This window comes from Spermophilus citellus, assembly GCF_964194105.1.
Source record: "Spermophilus citellus genome assembly, chromosome: 1".
In the NCBI taxonomy this organism is placed as follows: domain Eukaryota; kingdom Metazoa; phylum Chordata; class Mammalia; order Rodentia; family Sciuridae; genus Spermophilus; species Spermophilus citellus.
Window position 1 is genome coordinate 142906695 of NC_138182.1, and position 23532 is coordinate 142930226.

Genomic DNA, 23532 nt, shown 5'->3' on the forward strand with positions numbered 1-23532 from the left:
CAGTTTGCTATCTTCAAGTGCTGGCACTTCTTAAGCAAGTGTCATCTTTTTCCTGTATAATTTTAGTAGACTCTTTCTAGTTTTCCTGTGGCTTCTACTATTCTATTCTCAACACAGTAACTAGAGTGATCCTCTTAAAATTAAAGTTCACTGTAATCCCAGCGATTCAGGAGATGAGGCAGAAGTATGCCAGATCCAAAGTTCAAAGCCAGCCTATCTCTAAGTAAAATACAAAAAAAGGGCTGGGGATGGGACTCAGTGGTTGAGTGCCCCTGAGTTCAATCCCCAGTACAAAAAAGAAAAAAAAAAGAAAAGTTAAGTCAAGTCCAGTTCTTTTACTCCTATGGTAGGGCCCTTCAGTGATTTTTCCATATTATTAAGAATAAAAACCAGAATACTTAGAATGCCTACAAAACCCTCCATAATCCATACCTCCTGCATCTAAATTCAGGTCCTACTACTTTCTCCTTGTTGTACTCTACTTCAGCCACATAGGTCTCCTTGAAGTTTCTTTTATGTTTTTTAGTTGTAGATAGACCCAATTCCTTTATTTTTTTTTTAAAATTTCTTTTTATGTGGTGCTGAGGATCAAATCCAGTACCTCACACCTGGTAGGCAAGTGCTCTACCACTGAGCTACAATCCCAGTGCTCCATGAAGTTTCTTAAACCTACCAAACACAGGTTTTTTTTTTTTTTTTTTTTTTTTTTAGTATCCTTGGTGGGGAACAGAGCTTTGTTTTATTCACTGCAGAATTCCTGGTATTCAGAACAATAGATGGTACATGGTGGGCATTTATATTGTGCTGTGTTTGGTAACGGCTTGTGTGTTCAGTCCTATAACTAAAAGTATCTGAATTTATCCTAAAGCAGAAAATTAGGTACTTAAAATTAAGTAGAAATAGATTTAGTTACAAGAAGAAAAGGTGAGTTTGTAGTCAGCTTTTGTGTATGGAATGGGAAAAGACCCAGTAAAATGATAAGAGATAGAGAAAAGAGGCAGGAAAGGAATAAATAGAGGAAAGGCAAATGAAATAAAGAAAAGGCTTATTTGGAAGTAGAGTAACAATACTTAAAATTTTAGGGGGTTTCCTTCATATTTCTTTTAAGCTATCTATGTTTCTTGAATTCTAAGTATTGTTGATTTGCATGGACTTAAATACTTGAAGTTACACTGTGTTAGGCTTTTCTTTTTATCACGGATATTGGCTCAAATGAGATCGAAAGCCAAAACCTCGTTATTTTCCTCTTTTTCAACAAATTTTTGTTAATGAAAAGCTATTACTCCTATGAAGAAAGCCTGGCAGTACTTGTTTTTTTTTTTTTTTGTAGACAGCTCAAATACATGTTTCAAAGTTTTAGGCAAATGTGTTGAACAGAATGAATGAATGAGTGAATTAATGGACCAGCAGTGTAGCTCAGTGGTAGAGTGTATGCTTAACATGAGCCAGACCCTGGATTAAATCCCCAGCACTGCAAGTACAAAAACAAACAGGAAGAAGAATGAATGAATGTATACTTCTATGCACTCTTTTAATGACCCCTGAGAGACAGATCTCACCTATTAATTGCATTGACTTTTCTCAATATGATCATTTTATTATTTTTTATTTCACAATACATATGGAATATTACACAGTTGAAGTAGTACAGTATGGCAGGCCTTAAACTATGAATATAACCAAAATAAACTTAGTATACACCAGTTCAAAAACAGGGATCTTGCTTTTTTTTTCTTCTTCTTTTTTTTGGAACTGGGGGTTGAGCTTATGGGCACTCAACTATTTTTTTTTTTTTTTAAGAGAGAGAGAATTTTTTAATATTTATTTTTCGGTTCTCGGCAGACACAACATCTTTGTATGTGGTGCTGAGGATCGAACCCGAGCCGCACGCATGCCAGGCGAGCGTGCTACTGCTTGAGCCACATCCCTAGCCCGCATTCAACTATTGCTGAGTCTGGCTTTGAACTTGAAAAACAAGAATCTTATTAATCCAAGATCGGTTTTTCATATGTGAAATGCTAACATATGAATTCTGGTATAATTTCAAAACTACAAACATTTCTAGTGTGTCAACCAAAATTTTAATTGTCATGTAAATAGACTTGTGAAAATTATAATGTTCATTTTAATGTGAAATAAAACTACCAAAGCTGATTTTTATGGATATTATTGCTTAGAAATTAAAAGATAGCAAGGTAAGTTTAAATTTAGATTGTATCTATATATTACAAAAACTTTAAAGATGTATATATACACACAAACACCTACACTCCTCTAGCTGTGAAAATCAAGTCCATGTTTTCGCTACATAAATGTCCCACAAGACAAATCAGTAAGGACACAATCACATATTACACAAAACTACAAACATATTTAGGCTGATTTATGAAGAATCTATTTGTTCAAGAACTTCTCAGCCACCTTTGTCAACAGTTTACCTAAAAGATGTTTTTTTAATTGACCAACCAGAAATAAGACCAACAGCTTAGAGAAAAAAAAATGTGGTCTCATCAGAATACTAAAAGTTTGCATATAATTAATTTCCCTGGAACTCTCATTTCTTTTCTAAAAATTTTTTTAGATGTTGATGGACCTTTATTTAATTCATTTATTTATATGTGGTGCTAAGAATTGAACCCAGTGCCTCACACATGCTAGGCAAGCGCTGTACCACTGAGCCACAACCCCAGCCCCTGGAACTCTCATTTATTACCTATGTTAAACTGCAGTTTTAAAAAAATGTGTTTATGTATATTAAATCATTTTTTATTTAAGAGCACAAATATGTATATCTATATAATAAGTATTACTAAACAGTTATATATATTACTGTAGCTAGATGCTAGTTTGCCATGGAAATACAATAAATAGATTTATGTACCTCTCCCTTTTGAGAGGAAAGTAAATAGATGTATGTACAGTACTGACAGGACTAATAAATTTTTGCATGCTGAAAATCCGTCCTAAATTTTGAGACCTATATTTGAGCTCGATACACACACACACAAAAACATGAAGTGTGACCAGACTTTCTCTGTAATAGTAATAGCTTTTCTTTAACGAAAGGAGCTTATTGAAAATGCTGTGGCAATTTTTTTAGGGTTTAACCTAGTAGAGTGACTTGAAAATAATTTCTTCAGGGCTGGGATTGTGGGTCAGTGCCAGGGCACTTGCCTTGCATGTTCGATCCTCAGCACCACATAAAAATATATAAATAAAGGTATTGTGTCCATTTACAACTAAAAAAAAATTTTTTTAAAATAATTTCTTCATTGGAGTGCTCAGTGATTTTTTAAAAAAGTATTGTTACTGAATTCATATTTGATAATTATTTCTAAATTTATTGAATATATGAAAACTGAATATCGTTATGTTTGAATATTAATTCCTTAACTATATATCTAATTGTTTAACTAGTTCATCTCAAAACAGGAACAAAAGATCTTCTGATCCTTCCATGTATTCTTGGTTTTGTTGTTAAACTTTAAATGAGCCTGTTGAAAGGTGTTTCTTGTCTGATGAAGAAAGCAGATCTGATTCAGTTTGTTGTATATCATTATTATTAACTTCTTTCTAAACTATTCCTAAGTTCAGGTTGTTTTTTATTTTTCCCCCTCGTTTTTCCTTGTTTCCCATTGTCACCCTCAAAGTGCTTGCATCTTTCTTTGATCATTTACTTTCTGCTACTCCAATTTCTTTTACCAATTAGTGTCGATGAATCAGTGAAATAATTTTGTCTTGTTTCTCAATTTTAGTAGTTTCTTTCCTATGGTCACCTGGACATTCCAACCCATTTCCCACCCTTATGTTTCTGTTTCTGTAAAAATACAAAGTTATGGGCTTTGTTTTCCTATCAGAGTAGATTTATTGTTTAAAAGTTGATCTTTGTTGGGTTCAGGGGATTTTACTGGCAACATGTACTGTATTTTAACTCATTTCTCTTATCCTTTAACTTAAATTGTTCTCTTATGGGCAAGCACTAAGTAAAGTAACCATATATCATGAAGAGCATCAGAAAATACATTTAAGCTAACAAAAAAAGCTTTGATCTTACAACCCTAATATCACTGGTGATGTTTTGATCCTGATCCTTCTAGACAAATCTGTGAAAATGTTTTTTCATAAAAGTAAGATCTTATTACACATAGTATCCTATAACATTTCACTTTTGCAAATCTTTTTTTTTTCCCTACTTTTAAAAAAATATTTATTTTTTAGGTGTAGATGGACACAACACAATGCCTTTATTTTTATGTGGTGCTGAGGAATGAACCCAGGTCCCACCCGTGTTAGGCGACCGCTCTACCGCTGAGCCACAATCCCAGCCTCAATTTTTGCAAATCTTATAAAAGCATTGCTTTTTATTATTTCAGTGTAAAGGGTCTTATTGGAAAGCGAAAAGTTTGTTTGACAAGGATAAATCTGTTTATAAAGTTGTGATTAAAAACAAAGGTGCTAGTGGAGAATGTGGCAAGTTACCTCAAGACAAGAATTACTTCAGCAGTAATTTTTTTCTTAAAGACTCTTTTACCATCATACAATAGCCTGATTGTATTATACTATGTAATGAAAACAGTGATTCTATATGTAATAGAATTATTTTAATAATGGCCCTAGGGGGGCTGGGGATGTGGCTCAAGCGGTAGCGCGCCCGCCTGGCATGCGTGCGGCCCGGGTTCGATCCTCAGCACCACATACCAACGAAGATGTTATGTCCGCTGAGAACTAAAAAATAATAAATATTAAAAAAATTCTCTCTCTCTCTCTCTCTCTCTCTCTCTCTCTCTCTCCTCTCACTCTCTTTAAAAAAAAAAAAGTAAATATTAAAAATCTCTCTCTCTCTCTCAAAAAAAAAAAAAAAAAAAAGAATGGCCCTAAGGTAAAATATAGACCTGTAGATGGGTTTGCATTTTTTGTCTCCCCCGACTTTAGTAATGTCTTAATATTAAAATAATTTGAGAAAAATAAAGCTTCTTTCTTTTCTTTCTTTTTTTTTTTTTTTTTGAGTGGGGAGTTGCAGGGGATCCACCCCAGGGCTTTGCACATGCTGTATAAGCGCTCTATCACTGAGCTGTACCCCTGCCTGAAAAGTGTGTTTTATTGAAGGTCTTCATCTATCTGTATTAAGACATCTATCTGTAGTATGACAATATTGTTAGATATTGCTATAGTTTATGTGTCAGAATGAGGAGTTAGGGAGTTCTTAGAAAAAGAAAATTTTAGTGTGTAAATTCTCGCATTAGTGTTAGATTTTTGTTTCATGAATATAAAAGTTGTTGTGGGAGAATTGCTGAAACATAAATACATGTATTGATGTGTCATACCTTCTGGAAATTTGGAAATTGCCAGCCTGTCTTGTTAAGTAGTTATTTGAGTCTTTTTTTTTTTTTTTTTTTTTTTTTTGGTGCTACTGGGGATTGGCCCAAAGGGGCTCAACCACTAAGTCCCCAGCCCTTTTTGTTTTGAGACAGGGTCTTACTATGCTGCTAAGGTGGCTTCAAACTTGTGATATTTCTGTCTTGGCCTCCCAAGTTGCTGGGATTACAGTTGCATGCCACCACGCCCAGCTAGTTTTTTGAGTCTTGAGTTAGCAGTGTTTTAAAGCTAACCAAGAATTTTGTAAGACTTGTATAATTAAAGTGAATTTTTTCCCTTACCATAGTGATATCCATTACCTAGGGTGGAGTAGATGGCTAATATCTTGTTTTAATTCTTCTTAGCTTTGTCCTTTTCTGTGTTATATTACTGCTTGTTCACAAGCTCTATGGTCTTTTTCTTCCTCAGTAGCTATTTCTCTTATCCATCAGTATTACTTCCTGGATGGTGCATGTGTTGCTCAAAACTTCTCACATGTGGTAAAGAAGAATAAAAAACAATGTAGCTGATGAGGCCTTTCAGCAGTCCTTTAAAAAATGCTTTTCATCTACACTGTGTTTGTGAACAGATGTACATGTGTCTCTGCTTGTTGGAAGGCAAAGTGAATTTTGAGATAAATTAAAAAAATGGTGTTTGGAATTATTTCATATGTTTTGCTGTTTAAAAATTGGTATGTTTTTAGTTGTACTTCATTTTATTCTCACATTTTTAGTTTTCCATTTTTACATTTATTTTGTGAATAATGACTTTGTTTTTTGTAAAATTGTAAAATTTTGTAAAATTGGCACATAAATACACTAAAGATGCTTAGAAATTAGTCACACAGTAAGTGGCAGAATAGCTATTCAAAGTTGTCTGATTTTCAGAGTCAGTGAGCTTGGGAAGCATTGTAAAGTGGCAGAAAGAAATGGACTTTGAAATTAGATACACCTCTGTTTGATTCCTAACGTTGCCATGTATTTGCTGCATGTCAAATTCTTATCCACTGTGATTTTCATTTTCTTTTTCAGTAATAGGTTTGCTAGGATTAAATGAGGTGACACCCTAAAGTATTTGGTTTGTAAAATATGTTAAATATGTCTTTTTTCCTTTCTACCGTTATATTGTTTCAAATGTCTTGGGAGCCACTTGGACATTTCACTTAAAACTCCTCTGAAATAAGGAAACTGGAAATATAAGTAATCTAGGTGAACTCCTATTGTAGTGACCTTTTCATTTACCGAAGGAAGAGAGTGAGTTTTTGCCAACTATTTTACAAAGTACTTGACTTCAAGAAAATTTTTATTGTAAAAGCTGAAGTAAAGTTGAGATGAGTTAATTTTTTTTTGAGATGAGTTATTTATTGCTAAGCAAAATGGCAAAAAAGTAATTTGTTTTTACATTTCCTTAGAAATTGAAGCATTTGTAGATAACATAACAGTTGTATGCATTCAGATGTCTATTTTAAAATCTAAGAACTGACCCTTTGCAGAATAAAAATACAACTAAAATGGGAAGTGTGTTCAGTTTTAATGATAATACTAGTTTTCTCCTATCACATTTAAGGTTTAAGGAATGATGTACATTCAGGCCAGAGTATAGTGATATAGATACTAAACATAGATTTAGCTCTTTTTAATGTCTGTAAGTAGGAGTATACTCTAAAATAATGATGAAAACTATACTATCACTTATTATCTACTATTACATAATGTACATAATTTTATGTGCTATACTTTTTTGTTTTTTTTTTTTTTTTAGGACTGGATATACCGGGCATTGAACTCAGGGGCATTCGATCACTGAGCCACATCTTGAGCCCTATTTTGTATTTAGAGACAGGATCTCACTGAGTTGTTTAGCACCTGGCTTTTGCTGAGGCTGGCTTTGAACTTGTGATCCTCCTGCCTCAGCCTCCCGAGCAGCTGGGATTACAGGTGTGGGTGACTGTGCCTGGCCGGCCCTTCTCATTTTATTTTTAAGCTGTTCTACCTCTAAGGTACAGGAATACATGTGTAAGAGAGTGGTAGGAAAGAATGAATGACAAGCACTACTAAATTAATCCCAAATATCTAACATTCAACAGAAGCCTTCCATTTATTAGGTGATAAGAAAGCTTTGCATGTGCTGTATTTTGGAAATGATAAGATTAGAAATGTCTGACTTAAATATGATTTGTTAAGAATTTTTCCTTTAATGTGAATTGTTGATTTTCTGTTATTTTCAGAAAGTATTGCATTTCTAGTTAGAAATAAACTAATGTTTATAGATACTTCTTTTATAGTATGTTTTTCTTTGGATTGAATAGGTGAAGTATTGCTAGTGGATAATACTGTAAAATCTCCTTTTTCCCTTAAATGATGGACTTTTATAGGATTAAATTAACACATAATTTAAATGTCTTTTTTTAAATTTAATTATGTTACCTCTGTTTCTTATTTTGTCAATATAGCAAACCTGTAATCCTAGCTGCTTAGGAGCCTGAGGCAGAATTGCAAAGTCAAGGTCAGCCTGGGCACTTTATTTTTTATTTTTTTTGAACTGGTGTATTTGGAGAGTTTTGTTTCCTTGTTCTGTTTTTTTTTTTTTTTTTTAATACATGACAGCGGAATGCATCACAATTCTTATTACACATATAGAACAGTTTTTCATATCTCTTTGTGTATAAAGTATATTCACACCAATTTATGTCTTCATACTTGTACTTTGGATAATGATGTCCGTCACATTGCTCCATCATTGCTAACCTCCTGCTCCAGCCTGGGAACTTTAGCAAGACTCTGTCTTAAAATTATAAAATAAAAGGGTCTGGGATTGTAGCTCAGTTGTAAGGCATCCCTAGATTCAATTCCCAGTACCACAAAAACAACCAACCAACCTGTGTACTTCTTAATGTACTTTGGAGCTGATGCTTAATATTTTTCATCATGAAGTTAAGTTGCAAAAGATGTAGTTTCCATATGTTGTACATGCTTTTTAATTTTTTCTTCTTAAAATTAATTTTAATTATTTAATTTGTTCTAATTATACATGGCAGAATGCATTTTGGTGCGCCTGGGTTGTATTTATAGATAACTAAGGAAAGTAAGGTATGAAAATAGTTTGGTTACATCTCCTTTACCTTCTTTGGGCATGATCTGATCAGTGGAGCCTGTGATTAGTTGAAGCTTGGGTGAGACTTTGATTGGGTGAGACTTCACCATCTGTTGAACTCTTTAAGTCAGTTAGGTTTCACTTTTATTTATGTACTAAGTTACTGAGTGGCACTTCAGTATATAGGAACTGAAAGTATGGAGACAGCCTTATACCAGTGGCCTTATTTAATTTACCTCATCTATTACAAATAAGTTGCTATAAACATTATTTTGTGGATATACACTTTCATTTCTCTTAGGCAAATGCCTAGGAGTTGTGTAGCAGGTATGTGTTTTTTGTTTCAATTACAGATGGACACAATACCTTTATTTTTATTTGTTTATTTTTATGTGGTACTGAGGATCAAACCCAGTGCCTCATTCATGCTAGGTAAGCACTCTACCACTCAGCCCCAGCCCCAGCCCAGGTATGTGTTTTTTTTTTTTAGTTTTAGGTGAACACAATATCTTTATTTTCCATTTATGTGGTGCTGAGGATCGAACCCAGTGCCTCATGCATGCCAGGCGAGCGCCCTACCACTGAGCCACAACCCCAGCCCCAGGTATGTGTTTTTTTAAGAAACTGCCAAATTCAGGGCGAGGGCTGTGGCTCAGAGGTAGAGCACTCGCCTGCCATGCATGTGGCACTGGGTTCGATCCTCAGCACCACATAAAAATAAAATGAAGATATTGTGTCCACCTATAACTAAAAAAAAAAAACAAAAAACAAAAAAAAAACCTGCCAAATTGTTCCTTTTAAATGGTTGTACACCTCACATTTATCCCAGCAGCATTTGGAAGGCCTGGTTGCTTCTCTTTGCTGTTTCATTTAGGCATTCTAATGGATATTTTGTATTTCAGTATGAGCATATCTTCATGTGCTTATTATTTTATATATATGTATCTTTAGTGAAGATTGTAGATGTGTATATGTATATATGTACATATATACACACATATATATCATCTGTTCAGATCATTTGTCTTCCCCCCTTTTTAAATTGGTGCATTATAGTTATACATTCATTTATCATTTTTAATTATTTTTAATATTTATTTTTTAGTTTTTTAGATGGACACAATATCTTTATTTTATTTTTATGTGGTGCTGAGGATTGAACCCAGTGCCTCATGCATGCCAGGCGAGCGCGCTACCACTTGAGCCATATCCCAAGCCCGCAGTAGTCATTTTTTAAATTGAACTTTTTTATTCCTGAGTTTGGGGTTCTTTCTGTATCCTGAATACAACTCCTTTGTCAGATAATGTGATTTGCAGGTATTTTCTTCCATTCTGTTAACAGTGTCTTGCAAATAGCAGAAATGAGTAATTTTGATGGTCTAATTGATTACTTTTATCTTTTTGGATCATGCTTTTGTGGTGTGTCTAAGAATCTTTGCCTAAGCCAAGGGCCACAAAACTAGTGCCTTAGAAAAATGATAGTTACCATTTTCTTCATGAAAATTTTACAGTTTTAGGTTTTATCTTTAGATGTAGATCCATTTTAAGTTAATTTTTGTATGTATATGTTACAAGGTGCAGATATCTAATCATTCCAGCTTCAGTTGTTGAAAGGTTGTCCTTTCTCCACCGGAATGCCTTTGCATCTTTATAGAGAATCAGTTAACCAAATGAGTAGTTCTTTTTTCTGGACTCTCAGTTTTGTCTTACTGACCTGTTTATTAGTCTTTCTCCATACTGATGATTTTTGTAACTTTGTAAATAAACCTTGAAGTCAAGTAGTGTAAAGATTCCAGTTTTCTTTTTCAAAGTATATTTCCATATGGTTTTAGAATTAATATGTTAATTTCAATAAACAACAAAAAGAAAACACACACACACACACACACACACAAAGCCTGCTAAGATTTTGATTAGAATTAATTTGAATCTATTGCTCTAATTGGAGATAATTGACATGTTAACACCATTAACTTCACTGATGTTTGAACATAGTTCCTTTCTCCATTTACATTTTTTTAAAAGAGAGAGAGACAGAGACAGAGAGAATTTTTAATATTTATTTTTTAGTTTTCGGCAGACATAACATCTTTGTATGTGGTGCTGAGGATCCCTTCTATTCATTCCCCTTTGTGTAATCCACTGGACTTTTCTTACCCCCCCCCCCCCAAATTGTGTGTTAGCATCTGCACATCACAGAGAACAGTCGGCCTTTGTTTTTTGGGGATTGGTTTATTTCACTTAGCATGATAGTCTCCAGTTCCATCCATTTACCACAAATGCTATTTCATTCTTCCGTATAAAAATTTTTTTAAAAGATATGTCATGAGCACCTAAAAATATGTAGAGTAATATATATTATCGTTTACTACCAGAAAATATGCATGAATTAGTTATATAAAGTTAACACCAAGCTGGGGCTGTAGCTCAGAGGCAGAGCGCTTGCCTAGCGTGCATGAGGAACTGAGTTCAATCCTTAGCACCACATAAAAATAAACAAATAAAATAAAGGCATTCTGTCCATCTTAAAAAAAAAAAAAAGTTAACACCAAAACTTTTTTTACATAGACAGTGCATGGTACCATTTGCAGTCAAGAGAAATATAAAACAAAAGAAATGTGGTATTAAATCACAATTGTTTAAAATTGACTGTAGTATATACTATATTACTGTAGTGTTTTTGTTTTGTTTTGTTTTGTTTTTGCCCCCACCTATTGCTACTGTGATGAATTCAAGGGTTGAGAGTATTTGTCTCTGCATGAACTATACCAATAAATTGGATGTAGCAGTAAAAAGTGATCCCTCATAGTTCTCTTGTGTTTCTCACCATATATATTTATACACATAATAAAATAGTGCTAATTAACTGTTTATGTTATCTGGCCAACAGCTGCTATTAGTAGTTAAGTTTTTGGAGAGTCATCAGTTATACATATAAGTTGTTTGTATTCTTTACACATCATTGGACCATTTATTCCTAATTACTTGTTTGTTTGAGGGGTGGTGCTAGGGATCCAACCCAGGGCTTCAAACATGATAGGCAAGTGCTATACCACTGAGCTACACCTCCAGTCCTACTGTCTTATGAATATTTTTATGACCCTGTAAATGTGATTAAAAACAGAATTATATGGGCTGGGGATGTGGCTCAAGCGGTAGTGCGCTCGCCTGGCATGTGTGCGGCCGGGGTTCGATCCTCAGCACCACATACCAACAAAGATGTTGTGTCCGCCGAGAACTAAAAAATAAATATTAAAAAAAAAAACAGAATTATAGTTTCTGATTGTTTGAACATTTTTTTCTCTAGAAATGGCATTGATTTTTGAGTACTGATCTTATATCCTGTAACCTTTCTAAACTTATTAATTCTAGTAATTTTTCTGTTTTATTTCATCAGGTTAAGCATAGTCTTTTAGGTCACTGTCAGATCAGAGTTGAAAAAATGTTTAATTTCAGAAAATTAATATTAATACTTACGAAGGAGCTGGACATGGGTGGTGCATGTCTATAAGACTCAGGAGGCTGAGGCAGGAGGATGGCAAGTTCTAGGCCAACCCTGGGGGTGTAGGATGTAGGTCTGGAATGTAGATGAGTGATAAAAGTGCCCTTGGGTTTAATCCCCATCACCAAAAACAAAACAAAACAAACCCTGGAAGGAGTGATGTGCAGCAGCCCAGTGTTTTGTCATCGTTTTTATTTTAATGAAGTAACCAATATTTCTCATAACACGGAACCGTTGAAATTTAAGCTACCGTTATTAAAATAGTTGAGTTAGTAGGCAGTTTGAGTAAAATAGTTGATTTTGAGTAAGTAATTGCTGCTTGTTTTTATTGTTGGAATTCTAAGAATCTGTTCAAATTATATTTTTGGGGGAGAATCAGTTGCCTTGGTGATGGTTTTGGTGAATGAGAAAGAATATTTGGTATGGATTTCATGTTTGTGACTGGAACAGTCATTACATGTATCATAGTGTGATTCACTGAGAAGGAAGGAATGGGTTTGGGATTATCAATTTAACTTGCAAATGTTAGATTTTAGGCCTGTTGTTTGGTTATGTTTATTTGGATGCTTGTAAATGAAGAACTAAATCTTAGGTTAAATAAGGCCCAAAGTCATAGCTAGTCAGTTGCAAAATTCGAACTCAAACCTAGGGCCTTCTGACTTCAAAGTCCACATTATTATGCCTTCTGCTATATTGTATCCCCAATGCAGGAAAAAAAAAAATGCTTGGCTTTTACAATGATCAAATGTTCCCTGTGAGTTATTATAAATAGATAGCAAAGTTTGCAAGTTCAGATGCCTATAGGGTTCAGAAAGGTAACTGTGAGCCAGGTTGTAATGTAAGAGTGGTGATATTTGTGGAGAACTGCAAAGTCCATCTAAACAGTTAGATGCTAATCAGCCCCAAACTATGTGGGAGTGTGGACCTAGTATTGCCAGACCTACTTATTTTTCAAGAGAGGTCATAAATCTGGATTTTTTTGGTAAACACTTGAGATTTGTAAATGTAGGCAGCTATCCTTTAACACACAGCGTGGACCAACCTTAGGTGGGTCCATTAAAGACATTGTGTGCTGGATTCAGCCCAGTGGGTAAAAGTTGTATGTGATATAGTCTGGAAACAACAATAAATTTATATGATGGGAATAGGGTTGTCACTCTGTATAATGAGCACATTACAGACATTAAAATGTAGGTTGTTTAGTTTAAACATGGTGTTTAGTGAGTCAAGGTTTGACTGCAGTTTTCATATGTATCAGTTAATTACATATGGGCTAGGGAGGAATTGCTCCCTATAGCTCTTGCCTCCTAATTGCATGCTTTCATTTGCAGATAGAGCCAGTTTTGAGTGTGTGGATTTTTTAATGAAACCTGGAACCCAAATGAGAAGAAACCTTCAAGGAACAACTTCTATTGATAATGAGTCTGCAAAATCATCTGTGTGCATACATATGGAGTGTTCTCATTTCAGATTTAGCTGAATGAATGGTTCATTCATGAGGAGTGGTAAGTCTCAGTATCTCTCCAATAATTAAATAACCTTAATCTTTTCCATATAAATATGACTTTCCCTATATTTTTAGTGTTTACTGATGAATAGTGAGTTAATTTTTGTATTATAGAGAATGATGATAATGGAATCTGAGGGAATTCTTATCCGTAACAACATGTTTAATGTTTGATTTCAGAGTCTGACTGTTCTTTTGATTAGGCACATAATTTCCTTTGCCTCTATGTTTTCTTTTATTTCTTCTGCAGTTCAAGACCTGAAATATTGTCCTTGAAATATTCAACCAACACTGAGGTGATGGTCATATTTACCAGTAACTATCTCTAGTTGTGATAGCTTTTAGTCCCTTTGGAAGTGATTGTTTTAGGAATGGGCCTGAATGCCACTTTTGTCCAATAGGAGATAAAAGGGAAATGTGTAAGAAGATTTTGGAGAAGGTTTTCTTGCTTTTGAGAAAAAGAAGAAAAAAGAGATGATTTCTTTTCTCTCTAGAATTGTTTTGTCTGAGTGTGACTTCTGGAGCAGCTGCAGCCTTCTTGCTAGTAGCCTGAGGATGATGCCTTCTGTGAAGAAAGGCAGAACCAAGGCTTCTGCAGAAGAGTAGAACTGGAGCCCTGTTTAATATGTCTGGAGCCACTTTACCTGAATCTCCTTACTGTTAAAGCAGTTTTGCTTTGACATTTTCTGTTATTTGCTGCAGAAATCATACAAATTCATTTGATTTCTCCTTTTCTAATTACACAGTACCTGCATATGGAGTGTACTGTGTGCACTCTGCCACTGAGCTGTATCCCCAGCTACTTTTTTCTTATGGTTGTGATGAAAAATGGGAGAATAACCTTTTAAGAAGATTGGGAAGGGCTGTGGTTGGAAGCTCAGTCGTGGAGTGCTTACCTAGCATGTTTGAGGAACTAGATTCAATCCTCAGCACCATATAAAAACAAGGTATATGGCAAAATGACTTGACTTTCTTAAAAAAGGGGCAGGGAGCCAGGTGCCATGGCACATGCCTGTAATCCCAGGGACTTGAGGCAGAGGCCAGTGAGAGGATCATATGTTCAGTTCCATCTTTGGCCGAGCAAATTAGTAAGACCGTGTTTGAAAATAAAAGAAAAAGGGCTGGGAATGTGGCTTAGTGATTAAGTGCTCTGGGTCTATTCCTGGTACCAGGAATAAAAAAAAGAAGAAGAAGAAGATAGGGAAAGTTGTATGATGTGTTTTATGTATTGATTTAAACACAGTAATACCATTATTTTGTAATATAAGAAGTTTAAGCCAGGTGTGGTGGCACATGCCTGTAATCCTAGCAACTCATGAAGCCAAGGCAGGAGGATCATGATTCAAACCCAGCCCTGGCAACTTAGCAACACCCTGTCTCAGAATGAATGAATGAATAAATGAGTGAATGAATGAATGAGTGAATAATGGGTTGGGGATGTAGGCCAATGGTAGAGTACCCCTGGGTTCAGTCCCCTGTATCACCAAAAAAGAAAGAAAAAGAATTTAAAAAGAAATTTAAATCACTAAGTACATCTTTAATATGCTTTATTTTATATATACTTTGAAAAACTTATATGAATGGAACATGTCTTACCTGAAGTAATTGTGGCAGACATATGACCTAAGCCAGATCAACCAAATGAATCTGGGAAAGCTGAGATAAAGGTACTCCTATTCTGAAACTTAACCTGAAAAACAAAGGACTCCTGGCAGCTGTCATCTGACCGTGAAAGGCAAATTAGTTGAGTAAGAAGCAATACTGAAGTAGTTAGTAGAGAATGGGGAGAAAACCCCAGAACACTTTGGTCACCTCAGTTGAGGGGCTAATCAGGCCTTTCTTAAAGATAGTATACTTCTAGACGCTCAGTTATGTGAGCCAGTGAATTTCTTGTTTAATCCAGGGGTTTTAGATTTTCTCTTACATTTATGTAAAAATATCCTAACAGATATATTTTTATCACTCATTCTACATTTAATTGATAACTCAAGGGATTTATGAAGAAATGTAAATTCGGCAAATAGACCTCTGGTATGGGTTATGGGTATGTATGGTGGCTGGTAATGCAGTCCATTCATTTTTTTTTTGTTCAAATACACAAGTATCAAGTACAACTGCTATTGTGGTAATATATTTGCAATATTTTCATTGTCTGTATCTTTGCAAATGGAGATTATTGTTAAATAGAGAAAACTAATATGAATAATCTTACTGACACGTGTTTTAACCAACTGAGATTAGAGTTCTGGAAGAAGAGTATTTGTTCATCTACAGGGATTATTGTCTCCTTGGCAGGGAAACTTACTGAATCCTTGGCATTGTTGGAACTGTCAAACAAATATGGGGAACTTGGCTGATTGACTTTAAAAAATATGTGTACAAGTAATTGTTAATCATGCCCCCCTCCCCAAGATTTTATAAAGTTACAGGACACTACTCCCTTGTTCAAAATCTTGGATCTTGGGGCCAGTTGTTTTAGAATTTCAGAATTTTTTATATTTTAGAAAGGTTAATTTGTATACATACACTGTGTATTTAATGTAAAATCTCTTTTTACAAAAGGGACAATGGCTTTTTATTATTAATAACATGTATTATGATGCATTAGTTGGACTACCAAGTGTTATGCTTTCTGTAAAGTACTTTTTAACATTATCTTAGCTTACTTGCTCTGTAAATTATATTCATTTATACCCTTGAGAAAATTTAGAATGGTTATATGACTTTTCAAGTGTTTGCAGCTGGGGAATGGTGAAGTTAAGATTCAGACCCATATCTGTCTTTGCGCACATTGTTGCCTCTTTATTGTACCTTATTGCTTAGGTTGAGGCAGAGGACTTGCACCACTTTCACATTGGGTTATTAAACTCTTCTCAGAAGGGACTGTCTTGAAATTTTATTGTGCAGGGTCAGAGAAATAAACTTTATTTTGGGTATCCCAGCTTCTTGGTAAGTTCAACAAATTCAAACATACAGTTCATTTTCTCTCTCTCTCGCTCTTTTTCTTTCTTTCTTTCTTTTACTGTGGATTGAACCCAGGGGCACTTGACCACTGAGCTATAACTTCAGCCCTTTTTATTCTTTATTTTGATAGAAGGTGTTGCTAAAGTTGCTGAGGCTGGCTTTGAAATCATGATCCTCCTGCTTCCTGAGTTGCTGGGATTACAGGATGTGCCACTATAGCCAGCTGATATTATAATTTCTAAAATAAAATTCAATCAGTGCTGTTGATTAGGGACATGTGAAAGGGTCATGGCAGCTCCTGTGTCCATTCCGAAGTCTCTGTGCATATTATGAGTATTTTCTAAAACTTGGTTTCTGGAAGTGAAATTTTAGGGATACAGTTAAAAGCATATTATTAAGGTTTTTATTTTTAATTTTTAAATTTTTGTGGTGCTAGGGATCAATGCAGGTCTTATATATGTCAGTTAAGTGCTGTACCACTGAGCCACATGCATCTCCAGCATCTCCAGTCCTGTTAAGGCTTTTAAACTCCTAAGTTGTTGATATGTAATTCTAGGACTATTTCCTGAATCCATGAAGTCCTTGCTGTTTACTAATTTATTTATTTTTTTAAAGAGATGTGGCCTATGTTGTACCAGGCTGGCCTCAAATTCTGAAGCTCAAGCAATCCTCTTGCCTTAGGCTCCTGAGTAGCTAGTGGTGTGTGCCACTACTCCTGGCTTATAATATGTCTAAAATCTACCATTCTGAACAGAAAATTTTGTTTTGTTCTTCATTTTTTAAGAATAAATTTTAAGTGGTCTTTACAAGTCTATTATTATTTTGGAAGAGATACATAAAAAATCAAAAGGATGGACTCTGGAGCTAGATTGTTTAGTTGCATTGACAAGAATTTATAGAATGTGCTTATAATGAGCACCTTGTCTTGGAATGTGTACTGTGTTTCACCACTGAACATTAAGCAAGTCTTTTATTGTGCTTTATATAAAATGTATAAGAGATCAGTTTATTTGTGGTTTATTAAGAATTTAAAAAATCAACTGGGTGTATTGGTGAATGACTATAGTCTCATCACTCAGGAGGCTGAGGTAGGAAACATTTGAGTCTAGGATTTCCAGACCAATATGGACAATATGATGGGGCCCTGGTCTCCAAAGGAAAAAAAGGGATTTCTCAAATTAGAAGTAAATGTTGAATACGATCAATTCCATTTTGACATCAGTAAGGCCAGATTTTAAATGTGTTTCGACTGGACTTAAAATGCCTTTAACAGTGTTTGTCATAGTGTCACAGTTGTTATTAACTCAAATTATTTCTAGTTATTCTATGCTTCAACCAATCTCTTAAAGTTTGTTATTTTATTTCTTTTTGTAAATTCAGGAATATAGTGCTTGATTTATGCTTTTAAACATTTATTATAGTTTTATAATTTGCTGATTTAGCTTATTATGTATTTTTCATAAAAATATTTATGTGGGGCTAATGTAGGAACTCAATGAATATTTGTTGAATGATTTAATTTTTAAAATTTTCTGATTAGTGAATCATCTCTGTAGCCCATTTTTTGACTGTCAAGAAAAGAATATCCATTTTAGAAATGGAAAAAAATCATGAAATATGTATTATTAACAATTGTGGTTTCCTGATTTGATAGTTGTATGGCTCATTTTGAGCCCATCGTTTTCCTCTTCTGACTTATAGCATCTTGCCCAGGGTTACCAATCTACTGCCAGCTGTCTGATGGATTCAGGTATTTAGCGCACATGCATGCACACTTGCACACAGAATGATTTGTTTAAATCATAAAGAAATGTGCATGTAGGAAATGGTTAAATGCAGATATAAAATGGGGTATTTTTTTCAGACGTTACCCCTAAGTGGTTTTGAATTTTCTTCTTTTCTGAATGTAACTAAATATCTATGAGAAGAGCTTCAGAGATTTTTAAGGAATAGAATGAATAGCATTAACTCTTCAATTTTGGTTATTTGATCCCATATATATGTCTTCATCTGTACCTACAAAACAGTTTAAAATCTACTAACATTCATATAGTTTAAGTGCTTGAAAACTGGTATTAAATTCTCAATTTTTTTGTTAATGGTCCAGATTAGAAGGATCTGGAAATAATTGCTGTTTGAGGGGCTATGCTGTGTTTACGTAAATAGCTTTAGTGGCCTTAATGTTGGTTCTAACCAACAGCTAAACCTAGTGTAATAGTTCTTATGCTGCAGCTGAAATGTATTGTTGTATATCCTCACAATAAAGGCTATGATTGCAGTGAAGAAATTATGAAAGCACCCTTTTATGGTTTTGATTAAGCAGTGCTTTCTGGGCAGCATAAGCAAAAGCTCTGCTTATTTTGGGCTCTATGGACAGAAGACATGCTTTTATAAATATTTATAAAAGAAGCCAATTCTTCTTTGAAAGGTAGTAGTCACATACAAGATAATCTATTTTCATTATTATTTAATAATTATGAATGCCTTTAATATGTATTTTCACTGAAAGATGTTTATATTGTAGGGAATGATACCAGTTAAATGAAATATGTTGAGCTTAGAATGGATTTAGAAATTTTCTACCTTGAATGGTATTACCATATTCCTATGGTTATCTGTTTCTCTTTAAAAATAATTGGCTCATAAAACTCAATAAAAGTTCAGTGTTACCTATGTTGTTTTGGATTTTTAATGCCAATAATGCCAGATAAGGAAGAGTAAATGTTATTTCTTTACACACACACACACACACTTTTTTTTTTTTTTTTGGCTCAAACAAAAAAGCTGACAGATCCTTTTGGATCAGACTCACTGGATCCATGACTGACAGGCCCCTCTTATGAAGAATGGTGGGGATTTTCTAGTTACCTACTAGAAATATATATATATATATTTTTTTTTCTTTTCTTTTTTTTTTTTTTTTTTTGGTACCAGGATTGAACTTGGGGGCTTAACACCTGAGCCACATCCCCAGCACTTTTTTATTTGTATTTTGAGATGGGTTTTACTAAGTTGCTTAGGACCTTGCTAAGTTGTCGGGGTTGGCTTTGAACTTGCCGTCCTTCTGCCTCAACCTCTCAAGCTGCTGGGATTACAGGTGCGTGCCACTGCACTTGGCTATTCCCTGAATATTCACCAACATCACGCCTAATTATATTTTTAGATATTTTAAAATTTTTTCAGTTACATTTATCAATACTTTTTGCTTTTCAGTTTTATCTTTTAAAAATATCTGTGAAGTCTAGTTTGTACAAGATTCAGAAAGAACACAAAGCTGTTCACACAAAGTGGAAGATAGAAACCCTTCCATAGGCAGAAAAAGGGAGAACAGGATAAGATTCACAGGAGGGAACAAAGTACTGTGGGCGTTCAAAGTAGGCCTTTCACAAATAGAGGTAGATATACAAAAGATAAATCCACATGTCCAGAGTCATGTAATTTTAGGGTTAATTTCTTATTGCATAAAAACATTTATCAGGGTGCTTGTTGTGGTCCAGTCACTATGGGCAATGCAAAAGCATTGTCCTTAATAGCTTATGCTGTGAAGATCCAAAATGTCAAGTGAAGGCAAGTGTGTGCCGCTGCCTTTGGTCAAGACATCTTGGACCCTTTACCACCCACAGCTGCAATCTTAGGCTGCTTATCATTCCACTGAATTCCAAAGACCGTAGATAGCATTTTCCTGAAGAAACTCTATTCTAAAGTTCTTCAGGCCAGTTTTGAATCTCAAAGTTAAGTGGAGAGGATTTTAAATACTTGATGGATGGCCAATATCTCTGAATGATAATTGGCAAATAATTTGTCTTGATAGAGTATTCCAAGGTCTTTTGAAGTGTCACCTTTGGAATATTTTCGTCCATAAGTCCATCAAAGATGTAAACTTTTAGGTTGGTAATCTTGAAGAGCATGTTCTAAGTCAGGAGTCAGGAACACAAGAGGTTTCCAGAAGAAATAAACGAAAGTGGTCTTCTTCTGTTATGCCTAGTAGGTAACTAGAAAATCCCCACCATTCTTCATAGGGGGGCCTGTCAGTCATGGATCCAGTGAGTCTGATCCAAAAGGATCTGTCAGCTTTTTTGTTTGAGCCATACAATCTCTGGATCTGTCCAACTGGCCTACTCCAACGCATTCTCTGACATGTAATGGATCATACTCAAATCAATACATAGTTTATTCCTGATTATTTGGTCTCCAAAATTTTCGTTTTGGTTAAAGCTCTGAAATGTTTGTGCTAGGAGTAGATGCCTGGATTTTCTGCATGATTGGCTTTTCTTGTTTCTTGCTTCCTTTTGTTCTTTGTTGCAGCTATCTTTTCCCAGTTTCTAGTTTTCTCTGAATATTTTTCTTATGTTATCCTGAAATAACCATTTGACATGAGCAATATTGTTGTGCTGCTTGTGGGGAGGGACTTTCTTTGGCACAAGCATTCCACATCAGTCTGCAGAAGCTGGAAATTTTCAGAGAGTCCATCTTCGCCTGTGTCCTCTAGGATGACTTCTTGCCTCTGCAGTATTGGTGACTTTAATCTCTAAGCATTCCCTTCCAATTTCCAGTCCATGTGCTTAGACATTATTCTGTGCAACAGCGATGCACATCTCACATTCTGAACATTCTGAGCCATTAATTTACATTTATTGAGTTTCCCAAATATTTCAGGCAGTTAGTAAAGCAGATTTACTAACATTCAAGTAATTTACTAAACATTCAAGTAATTCTTAAGTCTAATAAACATAAATTTGTCAGATCAGATTTTTTAAACTTTCTAATATTTTAGTAAATAGCATGAATTACCATAACGTTATTATAAACTATTATCAAGAGTATTAATACTATAGGTTTTGACTTATTCTTCATTTCTGTATCGATTTCTGTATTTTCCCAGCCTAAGAGATTTGCCTACCCAAAGGAAACAATTACTGTTTTAGATCAACTGAGGTAATTTGGATAAAACTGAGGTAATTTGTATAATTTGATAAAAATCAAAAAGACTGATGCTGATATGAACACCACATTTAAGCTACTTGGGTCAAAACTATAGAATAGGAGTGGATTTCTGGGCAAAGAAACTTGAGACCTATAGAGGCTAGACCAAGGTGTGCTTCATTTCTGTAACTTGAAGTACATGTTGCATTATCAGATCTTCAAGGGATAGCACAGTAACCCTTACCTGTCACTTTGGTTTTTTCCCTTCTATAACAATGAATGAATCACCCAGGGAACAGACTAAGGTGCACTTAATCCCGGCAAAATGTTACTAATTCTTTTCTCTAAAATAAAATTCTAAGGTTAGAACTAACATTGAAAATAGTTGTTTATGACTATCATTTTTGCTTTATAATGGAGTATTTGGTCGTATTTACTTTTAGTTGAAAATAATTTTATCTTCTTGGTTTTGATAGCTTGTGTTAACTTTTCTCACAAGATAAATTCAGTAATTGTCATTCAAGAGCAAGGCCAAGCAGTTAAGAATTTTATCCAGAGAACAAGATTACATGATGTGCTAGAGAAAAATGGAGAAAGGCATGTAAATTGACCTTAAATTATTTTTCCAGAAAAGTTTAGGGACATGAGTGCTTTATAGCAAAATTAATGTTAAGTGTTCTACATTTTGAGTAAATACTTGGAGTTTTTTTTCCTTAATTTCTGAAATTATTATTTTGAAAGTGTTATCATAGAGTGCGTGTTTTATCATGGAATTATATATTCTTATTCTTTATAAGCCTTGTTTCTAAAATCTGAATATCAGCTCATGAGTATCTGGCTATAATCTGTGATTACATCCTAAGTTTTATAAGTCATTTTTAAATAACTTCTGCTAGACTTTAAGGTTCATTACTGTGCAGTTTACTCTCTTATAACTTTTTATATGATATTTAAGACTGAGCTGATGCTTTCTATGGTGTGCCAGTTGGTTGAGAGGGATGCATGTGTTTGTGTGGCTTGGGAAGGGTGGGAGTTTAATCCTCACTGTGAGTTTCCAGAAAAGATAATGAAATCCTTTATGTCCTTTTCCATAGACCTGAATTTCAAAGACTCACATTTTAATAAGAATTGGTTGTGCAGCTGCAGCCCTGGCAACAAGGCCTGGGAGAAAAGAATTGGGGCAACATTCCAGAAATCAAGGCAGGCACTGGTCTCATGTGGAGCTGAGCTAATGAAACAGATAAAAATATAAAGCACTTAGTAGAAATAAGACTGATACTTTCTTTGGCTAGAGGATGTTGAAATTTTCTACACACATTTTATTATTTAAAAAGTGCAAAACCTGTCATAAGTTGCTCACTCAATAAGAGTAGCTATATTATATCCTTCTGTAGTATAAAAACACCCTGCATATTCTTAGAAGTTATTATTTCTGCAAAATATACATAAAATGTAATTGTTGTTGGTCTATTCTTGGTCTAGGCGTTTTTAAAACTTAAGATACCAATTTGTCAGATTTTTTAAAAACAAGCATTTAGGTTTATTTTTAATAACTTTAAATGTTCATGGTAGTTTTAATATGAATTTCTCATGGTCATTTGACTCTTAGGATGCCTTTAACTAATAAAATTTGTGAAATATATTCTCTGAACACTATGACAGAGCTATAGTCTACCATTAAACCATTCCTTAGTACCTACTTTTTAGACATTTGGGTTGCATCTAGGTTCTATCATAAAAAGAACTATTTCAACAAAGCATTTTTGTGCATATAGGTATTTTGTTCTCTTCTGGATTGCTCAGGATTACTTGTAGTTATCTAGATATGATACTAAAGCATTAAATGTAAAAATTAGTGTATATTTGTGTTACTTTGTTTCTTCGCAGCATTGAATATTACATTTTAAAATTGGATATGAAATGATAGTGGCTTTTGGTTTTAATTTCCATTTCTTTTTCTTCTTCCTTTTTTTTGGTACTGGGAATTGAACTTAGGAGCACTTAACCACTGAGCCATATCCCCAGGGCTTCACACATGCTAGGCAAGCATGCTACTACTGAATCACTTCCACAGTTCTTTAATTTCCATTCAAGAAACCTTGAACATTTAAAAAAAAAAAAAGCATATCAGTTTCCCCCTTTGGATTATTACATTCATATCTTTTCGTATTTACCTCCTAAAAGTTCA

The 23532-nt window shown here is 34.4% G+C and overlaps 1 protein-coding gene across 5 annotated transcripts in view; it reads left to right on the forward strand.

Annotated features, from left to right (window-relative positions):
- The window catches only part of CDC42SE2 (CDC42 small effector 2), a 95713-nt gene that overhangs the window by 9589 nt on the left and 62592 nt on the right, over nt 1-23532 (forward strand). For 4 of the 5 annotated variants that reach the window (XR_014021152.1, XR_014021153.1, XM_081287062.1 and 1 more), the window contains exon 2: nt 13282-13455. The exons of the other annotated variant lie outside the window; for it this stretch is intronic. The gene's annotated coding sequence lies outside the window, so the exon portion shown is untranslated. The remainder of the gene's footprint in view (nt 1-13281; nt 13456-23532) is intronic. 5 annotated transcript variants of the gene reach the window in all.